We start from the raw sequence: 17,267 nt of genomic DNA, 5'->3' as shown, positions 1-17,267 counted from the left end.
CTCCTCCCTCTCCCTCCTCCCTCTCCCTCCTCCATTCTCTGTCTTCTTTCCCCACACTCACACATATGCACACATAGACACAGACATGTCTGTCTGTATATCACACTGTACACACACATATCCATATATAATCCAACCTCACTAGCATAAAAACAGAGAACACTCATTAAAGAAAGCCTAGAATCAGATCCTAGGCCTTAGATAAGAGAAAGCTTTGCCTGTTAGAACAGCTTAGCAGAACCCAGGATCTCCTTGGTAGGTACTCTGCACATTTATGGGACAGTTCAGTTGAATCCTACATTTCTTCGGTTTCCTATAGTGTGTATTCAATTAATAGAACAACCATTGACTGATGGCATTAGGTCCGGCATCTTCTCTAAATCAGAGTTGGGTTCCCCGGAAGCCTGATTCTCAGTGATGGATCTGGGAAGCCTGAAGGATGGGAAGATTCTAGGAGTAAGAGGCAACTGGAGTTAAAGCCTGCTTGAAAGGTGATGTTTATCTCTCATGTAGCTCAAATGGAGTATCAGCCAAGTAATAGCAAAAATCACAACTTCTGCTCTCTGCCTACCTCTCCAAATGCAGGGGGCCTCCTTCCCATCCTTGCCTGCGGAGGCCTGGACAAAAGTCAATTCTCATTACTAAGCAGAGTAATTAACTTACTGTCTTAAAGAGGCCTTCTGTGGGAAATTGGATTAACTGTTGGAATTTGCCCAAGCTGAAGTTCTCCCGGGGAAAAATGCCTCCTTCAACCGCACTGCCAGCGCATCTTCTGTGCTGTGCTGGCCCTGAGCAGAGTAATCCCCTCAGGCCTCAGTGTTCCCACCTACTAAATCAGCCCTGTACGCTTTTTGAGGGGCCAAATGAGAGGATGGACTTGTCCAGTGCTTAGAACAGCACCTGAGGCATAAGAAGAGCACTATATAAATGTTTTATTAAATGCAAAAGCAACATTTTTCTCTTTTCCATCTTCAGGCCTGAAAAGTCTGTTTTCTGTTGCCTACACCTCATTTGCCTCAGGAACACCTTCATCTTCAAATTCACATACATGATGTGGGATGATTGCCTTAGAAGGGTGTGCTTAGTCCATCATGTGGGCCACACAGGGTGATGGCTTTGGATTAGGACAGAGGCAAGGCGGGAAGAGCAACCCAACACCAGGAGAATGTGGTGAGGTGGAGCATTGTCCAACCTCGCCTGCCATGTAGCATGTGGCCTCCTGCTGCCATGCGGGCTTTATTCTTCTAGCCAGGTGGCTATAACCAGCCTTGTTTTATGTTCCATGGCCTATGAGCCTAGTAAGCCTCAAGTTGTCACCTCCCTATACACCACCTGCTCTTGGCTCCTGGTTCCTTCACCTATTGTCCAAGTCCCACTCTAATTTTCCACTGCACTGAGACCTTCAGAGCCTCTGATGCATCACTTTAACCCTGCTCCCACTTATAAATAGATTATCTCATACGGGGCCTAGAATTCTGCTCTCCTGTCCCACCCTTCGAATCACCAGCAATGCCTAAAAGACTGGGGAGAAGCTGGGCACTCACAGAGGGAAACACTCATCATTTACTATTAAATAACTGTGGGCTCTGGAACGCACCATGGCTTGAATTCTGGCTCCGCTACTTCGTACCTAGGAACAGCTCACCACCTCTCTGCAGCTCATTTTCCCCTAAGCTGAATAAGCTGAATAGAATAAGCTAAAGATGATAACATTTCCCAGATGGAAGAGTTCTGATGAATCAATATCTATAAAGCACTTAAAATACGACCTGAGACACAGCATGTGCTGTAATTGTTGACTACTACTTTATGCTTATTCTGTCATTAGATTTCACCAACTGGAGGTGGCAAGCTCTGTCTTTATTTCGCAAGTGAAGATACCTAGCTTTAAAAAATTTAAAAAACAATTCCAAGGTCCACGTTATCAAACTAACTGAATTGTGGTGTTCTTTGCGCAGCTCGACGGGAGCCTGTGAATACCGAGTCTTTGAGCATCAAACTCAAGTTTGCTAAGGCACTGAAGTTCCAAAACCTGGCCTTCAGACTCCTTCCTTGATAACTTCTGCACTCTCTTCCCACCTCCCCAGCATTCCCAGTCATTATGGTTTAGGTCTGAACGGTCCCTGAAGCCTCACATGCTCACAGGTAGGGCTTCGGGGAGGGGACAGGAGCACGTGTCCGTGATGCCCGTCACTTGATTAGCCCACTGATCAGCTTACTGCTGGCTGTGAGGTTAGAAGTAAAAGCCTAGAGGGAAGAGCTGGGTCACTGCCCATATAGCCTGCAAGGGCGGGTTCTTCCCAATCCCGTGGTCCCTCTCTGCTTCCTGCCTGCCACGCTACGGACTGCTTCACCTCAGCGAAGCCCCTCTGCCATGCTTTCCTGCCTTGGAACCAGCCAACTAGAGGCTGAAACTTCTTCAAATTGTGAGCCCCAGTAAATGTTTCCTCCTTTACCTTGTAGGTGCTGGGTATTTTGTCCTAGCAATGAGAAAATACCTAAGACCCAGATGAATCGACATTAACATCAAATCACAGCAAAATTAAAACCTACAGCAGCCAAACAGAACTCACTGACAACCAAATCAAGGCAGGTTTCACATTGTAGACCCTGGCAGTCAGCAGGTAGCAGAGAAGACAAAGTCCCTGCCCTCTTAGTCCTTATTGAGAGAGACAGATAGGTAAATTCTGTAAAGAAAGATAAAGCAGGATAAATAGAGCAGCATAAAGATCTTCAACTTCCCTTACACCCTTGCTGTCTGTCTTGAAGCAACCATTTGCTATGACCTACCATCTGACATCCATGGTCTTTCCAAGTGGCCAAGACATTTCAGAGCACATAGGAGAGTAACACTTAAAAGATCAACTCCGCAGAGCAGATGGCCTGGTTATTTCGTGCCAATTAAATCCATCGCTCGTGATCATTCTGCAGAGTCTCTTAAGCTGATGCAAATACCTTTATTGCAAGAGATGCTAATGGAGACAGACATGAGGGTCACATACACAGCTGAGCAAAATATTGAAAGAGGAGGAAGAGAAAGAAATCGCACCATGGCGGGTGATGAGTGATAGGAGCTAAAAAAAAAAAGAAAAAGAAAAAGCTTTATGTAATGGGGCAATGTTTGGGGGAAGTGCGTGACAAGGCCAGCTATTCAATCCACTAAGGCACGTGTTGCTGTAACGGTGTGGGACTTCATGCCGGACTCTGCTAAGTGCTGCACAACAGTAGGAGGAGATGCAAAGAGGTCTAAAATGCTGACCCGGCCTTGAAGGAGCTCATAGTCCAGGGCTGGAAGGAGACATAGAAATGAAGATCTGTAACATACACTGCAGCGGCAAGGGGACAGCACTGCAATGTGAGATGATGCTGTACTCCATGTTCAGAGTTTTCCACGTTTGATAAGGGACTCAGTGGCTTGCTTTATCCTAAAACTGACAAGGTTGTGACAATACGATTGTGGAATGATTTAGCACTATAAGCCAAGATAATTTGAAATAACTGATATAGGATCACAGTGTGATTGTCTTGTAGGGTCCCTAGGGACAGAGCAGTATTTGCAGATTTAAGTGGGGTCAAGCCAGAAGTGAAGGGATCCTCCTGTCCTCAGTCATTTTGGGAAAAAACGGATCTGGGGTGGGATGTGAGGATTGGAGAGACAGGTACAACCTCAGGTGGCATGGTGAATTTATTCTCTTCTTTCTCAGATTATTAATAAGCAATGAGTAAAGATAAAGCCTACAGCTCTTTTACTGGTGGGCGCAAGTTTCCCAGAGCACGAGGAAACAATTGAAAGGCTGAATCAGAGTTTCCAGGAAGACGTCTGTGGTCCAGAAATAGGAGACCTAGGTCTTTCTTTTCTCCCTGTCTCACTGTCTCTCAGACTCTGTCTCTCTCTGTCTCTCTGTTTCAGTGTCTGTGTGTGTCTCTGTCCCTCTGTCCCCCCCGTCTCTCTCTGTCTATGTCTCTCTGTCTTTGTCTGTCTCTGTGTCTTTCTGCATCTCTCTGTGTCTGTGTCTCTGTCTCTGTCTGTCTGTCTCTCTCCCCCATCTCTCCGTCTCTCTCTCCCACCCCATGTAGATTTAACCCAGAGTCTTTGCAGCAAGCTACATCTCCAGCATTTTTCAAAAATTTTTGAGACCAGGCCTTGTTAAGTTGCCCAGGCTGAGCTCAAACTTCTTACACTCCTGCCTTATCCTGCTGTAATTCTGGGGATTGCAGCTGTGCACCCCCACATCTGGCTCTAAGTCATTCTCAGTTAGTAATTCCTTTGTATTACCTCTGAAGCTTTGGGAAAGCATCCTGAAAAGTTGTAACCTGTCACACTGTGGCTTTGGTATGAGAACAGTCAAATAGATTAATAGTGTACAGCACAGAGCCTGAAAGAGGCCCAGGTAGATGTGAGCACTTAATGCACTAAACAAATAGCATTTCAAGATGAGAGAAGAGGAATGTGTTCTTCAACAAACACTATTTTCCCTCAGGGGAAAAAGTAGATATCTACTTCTTACCATACTCAAAGATATATTCTAGATATATCAAAAAGCTGAATGCCCAGATTTTTAAGTGTTAGAAAAGCATAAAATTTTTATAAACAACTTGAATGTATATTTTTCTTAAGACAAACACTCAGACATCCTAATGAAAACCACTGACAAATATGACCACAAAATTTAACTGTATCCTACATGTTTAAAAAATGCCCTTAAAAGGCCTGAAAGTTAAGTGATAGGCTGGAAGAGAGTATTTTAGACATTATACAACCAACCAAAAGACCGATGTCTAGAAGTATTGAGAGTTCTCAAAAATCAATAAGATAAAAACAATAAAACTTAATAGAAAATTGGACAAACGATATAAACAGACACAAAAAGAAGAAATGCAAATGAAAAAGATGTTTAATTTTATTAGTAACCAGGACCATATAAAATGGAACAGCTGACATTTCACAGACTTTTTGTAATAGAAGAGCAAACTTAAAGAACATTAAGTACCTGTTGATAAACACAGTTGGTAGAATATAAAAATGGTGATGCTCTTCCAGAAGGCAATTCCGTCATGTCTTCACATTTTTTAATGGTTAAAGTTATATATCCACAGTAAAAATCACATATTGGAGTACTGGGGATAGAACCAGGGTCTTCACACTCATCTACATCCTCAGCCCTTCTATTATTTCTAAATTTTTTTTTTATTTTAAAGAAAGAAAAACAGGGTTAGGGAGCTAGCTCAGCAGTCTAAGCACCTGCCTGGCAAGGGCAAGGACCCAGGTTCAGTCCCGGGTATTGCCTGCCATGCTGGCCCCGTGCTGAGCTGGCCACTGAAACAGGCGTGGTGGTGCCCAGCTGTAACCTCAGCACCGGCGAGGCTGAGATGGGCGGATCACTACAAGTCCGAGCTGTGTAGCGAGAGTCTGTACCAAATAAATAAAGAAACAAAAGACTTTTTAGGAAAAGAAAAATAATAAAAACAATGATATAAAATTTTAAAGCAAGATTGTAGGAGAGTCACAATGTTTAGTGCATTGCATATGGTTATCTTCAAAGTAGTTGCTTGAATTACAAGACATAGGCATGAAAAAGTGATCAAACAATGTAGGCATATGCCTTTCCTTTTAATGTGCTAACAGCAATTGGTAGCATCATTATCTTAACAAATATAATTTATTAAGATAATGATAATATATTATAAAATATATCATTATAGTATATTTTAATATAGCATTATAATGTTATAATATATCATAGTAATATTATTAAATGTTATACTATTTTAACTAGATATTATTATAATTATGTATAATATAATTATAGTATATATTATAATATATTTGTTAAGATTATAGATAGATATAGATATAGATATATAATCTCACCTAACCCTTTACCAAGCAATCTGGGTAAGTAGTGTAGAAAAATATGTGAACAGATGTAGTACAGAAATATTAAAAGTGAATGTCTCTGCTCCCCAAATAGTTATCCACTGAAAGCTAATCCCCGCTAATCTAGCACTTAAGCATGGTCCTGTGAGACATAACTGGCTATGGGATTAGAGCCTCTACTTCTAAAACTCAAAGACTTTCCAAGATCTGAAAGTCCTGACTAGCATCAAATGAGTGTCAGACTGCTTGGAGATAGGTCAGTTAGAAATCTGTTGGGACTATTCTAAAAGTACCCTGACTGGAGCCATGACCTAAGAAAGCCTTCTTGGCGGTGAGAACTCAGATGAGACTAACGTGGCTGGGAAAAGCGAAGCTCCAGGTTTGTCAGGGCCATGGGTGAGAGCGGTTGTGATCACCTCAGAGCTGCCCCTTGGGTCACCTAAAAGAGTTAGTGTCAATGGGATCTAGAGTTGTCAGATGGTAGAGGCAGGCTTACACCCAGATCTCTCTCTCTCTCTTGCTCTCGCTCTCGCTCTCTCTCTCTCACTCTCTCTCACTCTCTTGCTCTTGCTCTCGCTCTCTCGCTTTCTCACTCTCTCTCACCTGTTCTCTCATGTTATACAGTGAGTTTGCTACCCTTTCACCATGTCTTCCCTGCGTCACGTGTAACCACATAGCTACTAAGTGACAGATAGTAGATATTGTCCTCCACTTGTATGTTTGTTGTGCCTTCAACACAGCTTTGAAGGCAAAAAGTGGATTTCTCAGAAAGAGCCTGTGTGTTATGCAATTTTACTCCCATTTTCCCATCAAGAAGCTTTGGCTGCAGCTAAAACATTGTTCAGGTTTCAGAAAAAGCTGGGCTTCCACAAAGGTCACTCCAAGTCAAATACCTTGTCTTCCCACCATGGCCAATGAGATAGCCCTTCATATCTGCAGCTATCACAGTAGCAGCTGTGGTGACAGAATCTGAGTGTAGGGGAGCCCATGACAGACTGTGACAGATCTTCTCCCAAGTGCCACCCAACCCACTTCTCCCAAGTGTCTTAGAACTGTGCTTCCACTGAGAGCCATGCCCAAGACAGTATGGACCCCACTGTCCTGTGTGGTCCTGTGCTTCTGACACCTTACTCCTCAGCTGGTTGGGCCATCCTGCATAGGCACAGTAGGATCCCCATCCTAGGAACTGGGAGTGGGGTGCAGAGATTCCAAGTAGTCTCCACGACAACATGATCATGTCTTCTCTGGACAATGACACTGTGTTAGGGCAGGCACTGCTGACGATGTATAGCAATAAGAAACAGGGCTAAGGAAAGAGAATAAATTGTGCTTACCAGGGAGAGTAGAAAGGCTGGCGTGAGGTACTGTGTGTCCCCAAGCAGAGAGAAAGAAAGCACAGCAGCCATGCTTCTGTGAGGCCCATGAGTCCCCCACCAGACTCAACTGTGTGTCTATCTGTCATTTGGTCCCCATGAGGCATCCTGCTTGCTTATGTGGCTGATCTATTGCTTGGAAGATGTATACAGACACAGTCCTCCTTCCCTTCCTTTGATTCACAGAAGTTCACTCCAAGGAGGGACACATCTGAGTAGAAAACCAAAGCAACCAATCAAACGCTGATGTTTGCCCCGCATTTTTTTTCAAAGAACGCTTTTCTTTTTCAGTGTCCAAGATATATTCAAGTGTTAACACAAAACAGCAGGTTTATCATCTCAGATAATTCCCTAGACTTGCAGAACAGAAGATAGGCAGAGAGTAAGATTGTATGAATGTACCATCTATGATCCAAAAGAGAAAACCTATTCTCTGCTTCCAGTGATACCAGCAAGAGAGCACCTAGACCCTAGAGAGGGGGAGGCTCTAAGGTGTGAAAAGGCAGATGTGGACAGGAGCAATATCACTGGGGTCAAGAAAATAAGACAGTAGAAATTAGTGAATGCAAAGGGCCATGTGTGCAGACAATATCCATGCCAGCAACAGCCTACAAAACCCAGAAATTGAAAATCTGCTCCATCCCAGGGCTCCTTTCACACCTCAGGGCATCACAACTTGACCACAGGGGGGTGTGCCCTAAAGGGTGCCTGGGTCTCAGTTCTGAGGCCATCAGAGGATCAGGAACTTGGAGAAAGGGCTTAACTGTTTCAAAAGAAACAAAGACCTATTTCACACTTCCAGGCTTTTAGGCTGCGATTTGTACCCGCTGCACTTAAAAGAATCAGCCCTGTCTCTGACAAACTATCCTTGACCAACATAGCCCATGTGGAAAGTAAATTAGCCAGAGCCCAACACACTTTTATCAATATTCTTTTACTGTCTTGGTGGCTGGTTCATTTGCCGTTTATAGCGAAGCTCTAAAATTGCAGCTTCCTGGCCACCACTGTTTAGTCAGCTTCGGGGTGTTTTATGTTCCCAAAGTTGGGTCGAAACATGATCAATTTTTTCCCAAGAATGCATTGAGTACTGGTTAGGGCTTACTGTGCAACTGATAGTTATAGAGTCTGAATCTCATCTCTGTTAATTCTCAGTGTTGTGCTCGACTATTCAAGGCCCTGTCTGGACTCCCTCCAGCTGAGCACTTGATGGGATTGTGTGTGATCGGATTCAGCCTGATTCCATATAAGGGTTTCAATTCAACTCTCTGGCTTAGGAGTATAAAAGATTCAATTTTGTAGCTGAGTGTAGTGGTGGAGGCCTGTAATCCAAGCACTCAAAAGGTTGAGGCAGGAGCATGGCTGTGAGTTTGAGATTTTTCTGAGCTACATAGTGAGTTCAAAGCCAGCCTGAAATACATAGCAAGAACCCAGTCTCAAAAAAGCAAATCAGTTGTGCGACCATGTCCCTGTTATTCAATTGACTTTAAACTTTACCTCCTACCTACACTTTCACAGTGGGACTCTCATTTTCCATTATACCAAGATGTCCCAAACAATATCCCTGTGCCCACACCCTTTACGTATTCATAACGTAGGCTTCCTTTGATGCCTGAAGAATCAGCCATGCGGCAAGGCTGTCTAATCCTGATGCCTGCCCTACTTTTAAGATCTAGCTCCTTAAAAGAAGTTTCAAGCCTAGATTCACTTGGATGTGCTATGGCTTGAGACCTTCTCCCTTTGCCTCTTTTAGTCTGCTCTTGGTTTTAGCATTATTTTAAACACAGAGCCCTGGTTGAAAGGGAGGAGAAGATCTCTAACCAGTGCTCAATTTCATTTTTCTCAAGCCCTGGTGAAGGTGGCAGTCAGGAGGTAAGTCTTTCTCACAGCTAAGCCTTAGAACTCCTCCTACAGCAAACACTTCCTCTGGGTGCAACGCGAAGGCATCAATACCACCAGGTCTCAGATTTGCATCCCAGAAACTCTCAGGTCTGTGTAGAGATCAGCCTACTACAAGGAACCAAGAGGCCCCTCTGAGCGCAAATCCCTCTCCACAGGCTAACCCAAATGTATTAAGTAACACATGCGACAGCATACACTGGCCTGAATTACCATGAACAAATCACCGAAGGCCACTGGACAGTCCATCATCTGTCCACGCCACACTCGGGAACTTGATTTTGTGTTTGGAAGACAGCGAGGACATGACTTGGCATAAGAAAGGCAGAGCAGTGTGCGGCGAGCCACAGCTCAGCAGTTCACTCCAGTGCATCATTCATTAGAAGGACCGGCGCAGTGGAGGATGGGAAACACGGAAGCTGATTAGAAGAAGAATTTATCACCCTGCCTGAAAGAGCAAACAAAACAGAGGAGCTGTCCATCACAGCGAGGTCTGGCAGCACCCCGGCAGCCAGCGTCTGTTCCACTGGCTGAATCCTCACCTCAGCAAAGCAAGAGCAAAGAGAAGGCTTCCTGAAAGGCTCTGTTCCTTGCTGGGTCTGGGGCTGATGGGCAATCTCCCAAATGGACCTAGTGTTCTAAGGCCCTATAGGTTCCAGAAGAACGAGATAGTCTTTGGGAAAGATGAGTCTGTTAGATAGTTAACGCTGGTCCAGGCAGTGTTCCTGTGCTTGCTCCAGCCACCCCCATCACCAGGGGAGGGTCACATGTCTCAGCCCCATGGATGGCAGGCACCATAGGACTTACAATGACCATGGAGATGGAAGCAGAAATGCCACTGTCCTACTTTTCTCACTGCTAAGGTACAATATTTGACACATACAACTTAGAGAAAGAGTAGGATGTTGATTTTTGGCTTATACTTTTAACCCACAGTTGGCTGGCTCCATGGCAGGACAGACTGGCACAGGGGCTCAGAGGAGGAATAGTGGTTCATCTCATAGCATCCATGAAGCAGGGGGCAAAGGGAGGAGCCAGGCAGGTGGGGAGATTAACCATATCCAGTCCAATCACCTTGCAAAAGTCCCACCTACAATCATACAAAGCTTTATGGGGATTGTCTTCATAGAAATCCTCACAATCATTTCCAAATAGAACCTTCACGAGACACCTTGTGCTTCCCAGACTTCTTTTCTCTGTGCCACAAACCTCTAGTGAGTCTATGAACCCAACTCCTGGATGAAGACATAGCGTCATGGAACAGCAACTGAGTAATGAAGGACACATAATGGGAGTGAGAAATAAACATTTGTGGTTGTAAGTTACCCAGCTTTAGGATCATTTATCATTGCCGCTTCATCTAGACTTTCCCGACTCAGAGGGTACCCATCAATCTCTCGCACATACGCATCCATTTGATGTTCCGTTCAATTATAAATGGCACCAAACTGATGTCACCTTGTTTTGCAAGTTTTAGTGAAATGTTTCTTCTAGCTTTTGTATACAACTCTTTCTAATGCTTAGATCACAGGCAAGAGAGGGACAAAATCTTGTGATGGCCACTATTCCAGATCAATAAGCAAACCTTGATGACAAACACTACATAGGGTGTCTGAGGTAGGCCTTGGAAAAGATGAGTACATTAGATATTTAATGCTGGGTCTAAATTAGCATATTGCTTATTTTTCCAGCTGTTGTATTTCTTCTTGGGAATCTCCTCAGTCTTTCATAAATTGTTTTCTGAAACCTATGCTAATTAGGTCACCACCATCTACAATATATGGGACTCTTGATTGGGGCACTATTTTAAATTGCTAAAAGCTGTCACAGAGTCATAGCATGCTGCTGTAGTGCTATATTCATAGGGTGATTTCATTCCATAAACTTTGTATTACCTATTTGCAAAAACTTCCTTCACATGTGGTTTAAATATAATTTAGGTTTTCTTCCTCAAAGAGTTCAAGTTTCTGGTGTTGGGAGCCACAGGAAGCTAGGAAATTGATCAAATATGTGTAGGTGGGACTGGGCCTCAGTGCCTGAAGCAAACAAGCTTCCTCACTCCTGAGAGAGACAGCCTGTTTGGGTAAGGTCAGCTATTAGTTGCTAGGTAACCTTGTGTCATGTGTTACTAACTCTGCCGAAGTATAAATAAAGGATCAGTTTGTTGTGCGTGGAGTTAGTTTTGCCCATCAGGCAGACCAGCGACCACCTAGCCCAGCTTTTGTCTTCTTGTCTATCTTTCTCATTCCTGCCGCCATTTCTCCCCAGGTAGAACCGATCACAGTGAGACCAACAGACCCCTACAGTCCGGAGCTTGGACCTCAGCATGGTGATGTTGAGAGTGGGGTGAACCCTTAGGCGCTGAAGCCACATGGGAAGACCTTGGCTCACTAAGCACACTGCCTTCATGAGGCAAGAAGGAAATCCTCACGCACGTGAGCTGATACATAAACCTGGGCCTTTTCCATGAGTCCTCCTTTGCTTTTTGCTTCTTAACATGGTTTTTTTCTTCACTGCACAGCCTGCCGCTGTGACGCCATCACTGTGGGGCCCTTGTCAGCTCCAGGTGAATGCCAGCACCTGCCTTTGGATCTTCAGCACTGTGAGTTAATAAACCTTTTTTCTTTATGAAGTAGCTGTCTCAGATACTTTAACATAGAAATGAAAAGCTGATACAGAGTTTTATGTTTTAATTTGTTCTATTTAGTTATTTAATGCAGATGAAATGAAATTGAGTACAAAGCATGAAATCAAAATAGAAAGTTTCACAAATAATTAAACATAGATCTTTTTTTGAATATTCTATCACCTTTTATTTATTGAAGATGTCAACATTCTTGGTATTAAATACTTGTACTTAAATATATTTCCATATTTTCTATTCTACTGTAAAGGTCTGTTGGCTTCTGTGTATGCCACTGTATTTTAGTAATTTGTGCATTTATAATATGTTTAAATACCTAGAGCATAGCATATTACATTTCTTTTCCAAAATATTGTTGGCTATAATCTATTTTCTCTCAAATGAGATGTAAGATTTTTTTTTGACATCTGTAGCTACTCAAAACCTATTTGGTATACATACCAAGATTTCCTTAAACTTACAAATTAATTTTAGGAATTAGAAAGAAGTCTTGATGAAATTCCAGTTTTCTAAGAACTTGATATGCCTTCGCATTAGTTAAGTTTATTTTGAAGTCTTCTTCATGTGCTCCAGTCAAGCTTACTGTGTTTTTCTTCAGAAAAAAATTCTATTATTGTTTGCTGATTTTATTCCTAGAGGTTTTACTTTGAAAACATTATATAAATCACACTTCTATAAGTATATGCAGCTTGTTTACTCTCTTTCAAACATATGTCAAATTGTTAATTTCATATATTTCTTTTGTGTTAGGCCATACTATTGAACATTTACATTAATCTTCGAAGTAAGTTCAGATACATTTAAAAATTTTTGATGAGATGTTTGAAACGCAACAATTAGGGAATAGCAAAAACATGCTGCACATTAATCATGGAACCAGAGCATTTTAGATTAATAATAGCATTTCTTTGGTTATGCAAAAATTTAAAGAATAATTCTTTGAGTGTATTTTTGTTTTTTAAGTGAAACAAACCAAACAAAAAGACAAAAGACTCATGTCAAAATTGGCAAAACAGACCTAAACCCTACCCTATTGTTTTTGCAGTTTGTCAGCTTAGCTACTTCCTGGACTCCTCTGTCATCTACGACCTTGAAGCTGAAGGGTTGATTGATTTATAACAACCAAAGATAAAATAATGTGGCATATAAAGTACAACCAGCCTTTAAAACAAAATAAAAGTGCACTCCTGGCCTACACACTAGCTTTTCCCCTGTTCATAGAAAATTGAACTTTTGTCATAATTCTTTTAGGCCACATGTTACAAATTGCATTCCTTAATTAATCATCCACTTGTACCTAATTCTTATTTTTTAAAATTCATTCTGCTACAAAAATGCCTAATAATGCACACAATTGTTCCCATCCTGGTCTTGTCTCTACCTGCTACAGACAGCCTTAGCTACTTCATTTTGCACCTCTAAGGGATATTTTGGTAATAATCTGTTTTGATATCATGAGTGGCTAACAGTTGCAAGCATAAGCTTTCCTACCTTCTCTTTAAAAACTAAAAAGATACTGTAGATAAAGACAGTAAAAAATAAAGCTGACAAAATGTATAATACCTGAATCCATGCAGAGACCCGGATTAACAATCGGACTTGCTCAGAATTTCCTTTATGTTGGTTTGTGAAAATACCTCACCCAAGGGATAAACAGCTTTCTTGAGTTCATTTATTTCTCTCATTTACAGACATGTATGTGTGTGGGGTACAGCATAGCGCAGCAATCAGACAGCTGGTGAAATGTTCTCAAAGCTCTGCACAACACACTTCCGCATTCGGATAGAAAGCAGACCAGAAGGGACAGCTGAAGTGGATTGATTCCTGCAAACACTGACCCCAGGACACCAGTAGTGAAGACAGAAGGAGCCCGAGAGCAGCATCTGACAGTAACTTCTGTTTTCAGGTAGGATTTCAGGTCATCTATATATGTGGGATTTGGCAATGAGAATAAGAGAAAGAGTCACTGTAGAGGACAGCGGTTCATGAGAACGTAAGGGACTAGAAACATGATTGGATGTAGTAGGTCACGTACTCACAAAATTCCAGCTGGTGATAGACTGCAGATACGACAGAGGTCCCATAGGAGGATAAGGAAGCTGGAAGTATCCATAACGTTGTAGCTCAATGGACAGTACACTGTACATTGTAAACATTGTACAATGTAAACACATGTGTTTATGGTGATGCTACTGTTAGCAAACTTACCGTGCTGCCTGCCACACAAAGACATACACATATAATTATGTACACTGTATGTATAGTACTTGATAATCTGAGCACATAAGCACATTCATGGTTCACATACTTACCATGCTATACATCTTTAAACATTATGTTAGAGTGCAATCCTTCGGCTTATTTAAAAAAAAAAAAATCAACACCAGCAGTCAAAGCGTGTATTTTATGTTTACTGTGTCTCGCAATTTCGTCCTTTTCTGGGCCTTAGAATCAGCTGATTGTGGAATGAAACCTCCAGAAATTGGTCAGGTATCTATTCAAGGAAACTGCTATCTTGGAATCCTGCTGCCCCACCCCCACCCCCAATGTCACAGGAGCCTCCCTGAGCTGTGATTCACCTCCCCGCATTCGTGGCAGCTTTGGTGGACCCTCCCCTCCCTCCCCTCTCACTATCACCAGAGCCTTGTGGAGCTTCAGCCTGACCCCCTACCCTCCCTCATTGTGAGCACCTTCCTGAGTTTTGGCTCACTCCCTCACTATCGCAGAAGCTATACTGAACCCAGACAGTGTGTGTCTACCCTACTCCCTGCTGTCACAGGAGCCTTGCTGTCCTGTGCCCTAGCCCCTACTGCCACTGCTGAGTCCAGGTGAATGTTAGAAGTTTCAAAACTGTCAAATGAAGGCTCAAAAGGCAATCTCAAACCTCCAGCCCACCCAGAACAAATCTAGGAAATGAGGACATAGAAGAACTTGGAAGGCAAACACTTGAAATTTCAGAAATTATAGCAACTAAAAAAAAAAAAAAAAGAAAGAAAGAAAGAAAGAAACAACTCCATCAGTCTATGGAGGATATCAGATAAGAAATAATCTCTCAGGGCTGGCCAAATAACTCAGCAGATTAAAGCACCTATAAGCAGGTGCAGGGGCTGGGGTTTGATCCCCAGGCCTGCTGTGCAGGCTCTGCCCCTGGGGTGCACTGACAGTGATTGAGAGCGGGCGTGGTGGCGCGTGCATGTAATCCCAGCACTTGGGAGGCTGTAAACAGGAGAATCCCAAGTCCAATCTACGCAGTGAGACCCTGTACACCCTGTCCTAAATACAAAAAGAAAAGCAAGCAAGCAAGCAAGCAAGCAAGAATCTCTCAGGTAAAAACAAAAATCATGAAAGAATTGCTCAACCCTTCTAAAGAAGATGTAGATAAAAAACAGAGGAGACCAGAAAAATGGCAGAAACATTGAACAATACAGAAAAGAATTAGAATACATGAAACAGATTCAAACAGATATTTAGGAAATTAAGAATTCCATTAAAATCAGGCAAGACTACTTGAACAAAACTAAAGTTAGACATTCAGACCTTGAAGACAATGTTCCAGCTATTGTGAAAGGAAAGATCTCATAAAAATAACAAAGGACCAGGAAATAACAATTCAGCAGCTGAAAGACGATGCAAAGAAAATAATATAAGACTGATAAGTGTCACTGGAACAGCAGGAGTCAATGCAAATGACATAAAAAAGATTATTTGCAGAAGCAGTAGCAGAAAATGTCCCAGGCACGGGAAAATTATGTGACATACAGCTAAGTGAGGTATATAGATAGAAGTACAGTTAGCCATAGTAATCCTTTTCTCTTGTATTTGGCTGCTATGATTGTTTTGTTCATCATGGCCTTAGGATTAATACACTGTACACACACACACACACACACACACACATACACACACACACACACACACACACAGAGCCTAGAGATACAGTAGGCTTCATAAAAAAGGTACATTTTTTATGTTCAAAAACGTTACTTGTTTATTTTACCAATTGAAAGATATACATTCTTACAATATGTGAGGTTTCCTTTTTAATTGAATAAAATTTATTGGTACAATTTAGGTATATCCAATGATCACATTCATCAAAGGGAAATTTGGACCTGTACATAATATACCTTTCCTTCCCATTCCTCTTCCCCTTAACCCTTCTTCCCCTCCTTACTTACAAATCTTTGTTTCTATTTTATTCCTTTTTTCTCACTTTTTTTTGCTTCCTTCTTCCCCTAATTTTTCTTTCCTTTTGAAAAATTTCTTCCTAATTCCCATATCTAGTACAATGTGGTTCCCACTTCCACTTTAAATTTCTCACGCCAGTAAGACAAAGCAATATTCACACCTGTTAATCCTATGTATTTCACTTAAGCATATAATCTCAAGGTGCACTCATTCATCTAGAAATGTTTCAAGTTGACCCTTCTTTATGGATGAGTAGTATTGCATTATATAAAAAAAATCATTTTTATCCATTCATCAGTTGACGGGCATTGGGACTGTTTCCAAGATTTAGCTATTACAAACTGTAGCAAGCACACTGTAGACATGATTGTGCGTATAAAGCTGTGCTATGATACTTTTAGGTCTTTGGGACAGGTATCAAAAAGGAAAATAGCCAAGTCAAATAGGACTTCTATTCCTAGCTGGTGTTTTTTGTTTTGTTTTTCGAGGAATCTCCATGTTGATTTGCACATTGGTTGCACCACTGTACACTCCCACCAACAGTGGAGAAGGGTTCCTTTCTCCCCCACAGCCCCCCCCAGCATCTCTTATTGGCTGATATTTTGGTAATAGCACAAAGCAAGTTTTATTTTAATTTTTTAGTAAAAGCTATAGTAAGATTTTTTTGGCATTTTAGGGAAGGGTCTACAGGGTGTTCAGGGTCTTACTATTAAATCAGACTCATAGTGATCCACTTGTTTACAGCCTCCCAAGAGCTGGGATTACAGGCGCATGCCACCGGGCCCAGTCTAAGATTTTCATTTTTATTAATTTTTAAAATGTATTTTACTGCAGCATTTACAGGGTGTCACTACACAGGTCAGACTCATAGTGATCCTCCTGTTCTCAGCCTCCCAAGCACCGGGATTACAGGAGCACGCCACCACACCCAGTCTCAATCTCTGTCTCAGTGCGTCCCGGGGGTGGGAGCGGCACAGCACGCTGGGGATTGAACCCCAGTCCCTGCACCTGCCTAAGTATGATCTGGAGTCTACTGAGCTTCCTGGCCAGCCCTGGAAGGTGTTAGTGCACGTGCTGCCAAAGCAAGCACGTCCTGGAAGTTTTTATTTATTTATTTTTCTTTTTTTATTTTATTTTTTATTTTCAAACAAATAATACACTGCATATGTTCTTCTTAGTGGTTAATTGCTGTACAAGACGCGGACTTGTGATCCTACTTACAGACACCATTAGAACAAATCATTCTATTCATTAACAGAATGCAACTATATATCTATCCCAACCACTT

The sequence above is a fragment of the Octodon degus genome, unplaced genomic scaffold (assembly GCF_000260255.1).
Source record: "Octodon degus isolate 3935 unplaced genomic scaffold, OctDeg1.0 scaffold00001, whole genome shotgun sequence".
Lineage (NCBI taxonomy): Eukaryota > Metazoa > Chordata > Mammalia > Rodentia > Octodontidae > Octodon > Octodon degus.
This window is presented reverse-complemented; position numbering follows the sequence as displayed.